A 1,110-nucleotide genomic window follows, 5' to 3' on the forward strand; every position below is an offset into this window, starting at 1 on the left:
CCTCTTTTTCTTTCTTTCCTCTCTCTCTTTCCCTCTCTCTTTCTCTTTCCCTCTCTCTTTCCTCTCTTCTCTTTCTCTTTCCTCTCTTCCTTTCTCTTCCTTTCCTCTCTTTCCTTTCTTTCCTCTCCTCTTTCTCTTTCCTCTAACTTTCTCTCTTTCCTCTCTTTCTCCTCTTTTCTTCTCTTTCTCTTTCCTCTTTTTCTTTCCTCTTTCTGTCTTTCCTTTCTTTCTCTCTTTCTTTCCTCTTTCTTTTTCCCTCTTTCCTCTTTCCTCTATTTCTCTTCTCTTTCTCTCTTTCCTTTTTCTCTTTTTCTCTCTTTTCTCTTTTTCTTTTTTTCCTCTTTCTCTTCTCTTCCTCTTTCCTCTAACTTTCTCTCTCTCTTTCCCCTCTTTCTCTTTCCTCTTTCTCTTTCCACTTTTTCTCTTTCCCTGTCTCCTCTCTTTCTCTTCTCTTTCTTTCCTCTTTCTCTCTCTCCCTCTCCCTCCAGGTTAGGAGAGAGAGAGAGAGAGAATGAAAGGCAGATGGCGCTGAACGGGCGGGGAGAGCAGGACGGAAGGTAGAAGCTCCCGGCCGCCCCCCCCATCGCTTCTTCAGCCGAACAAGCAGGGAGGGGGGCAGGGAGGGGGAACAGGACGGGAGGCAGCAGCTCCAGTGGTGGTGGCCCCATTGCGTCCTCAGCCAAACGGGCAGGGAGGGGGAGCAGGACGGGAGGCAGCAGCTCTGGCGGCAGCCACTGCAGCATCGTCGGGGTCCCCGTCGCCGCCCCTGGCCCGGCCGCCGCCCCCGCCGCTTCTCCTGCAGCAACGAGGGCAGCAGCGGCGGCTCCCTGAAAGTGCCCAAGGAAGGTGCCACCGATGGGGCCGAGGTGGGGCCGGGCGGCGGAGAGCCCTGCGGCAGCCAGGCGAGCTTCATGCCTGACTGCCGTCCGGCCCGGGCTGGGGAAAAATGTGGCCAGTTCGGCTTCCCGGGGAGCGATGCTCCCGCTGGCCGCCGCACCAGCCATGACTGCCGCCCAGCACGGGGAGACATGTGGCTGGTTTGGCTGCCCAGGGAGCGGCCCAGGAAGCAATGCCCCAGCCGAGACTGGAACAAGTAAGCCGGGGGGGGGG

The sequence above is a fragment of the Protobothrops mucrosquamatus genome, unplaced genomic scaffold (assembly GCF_001527695.2).
Source record: "Protobothrops mucrosquamatus isolate PMUCROS unplaced genomic scaffold, P.Mucros_1.0 scaffold560, whole genome shotgun sequence".
Lineage (NCBI taxonomy): Eukaryota > Metazoa > Chordata > Lepidosauria > Squamata > Viperidae > Protobothrops > Protobothrops mucrosquamatus.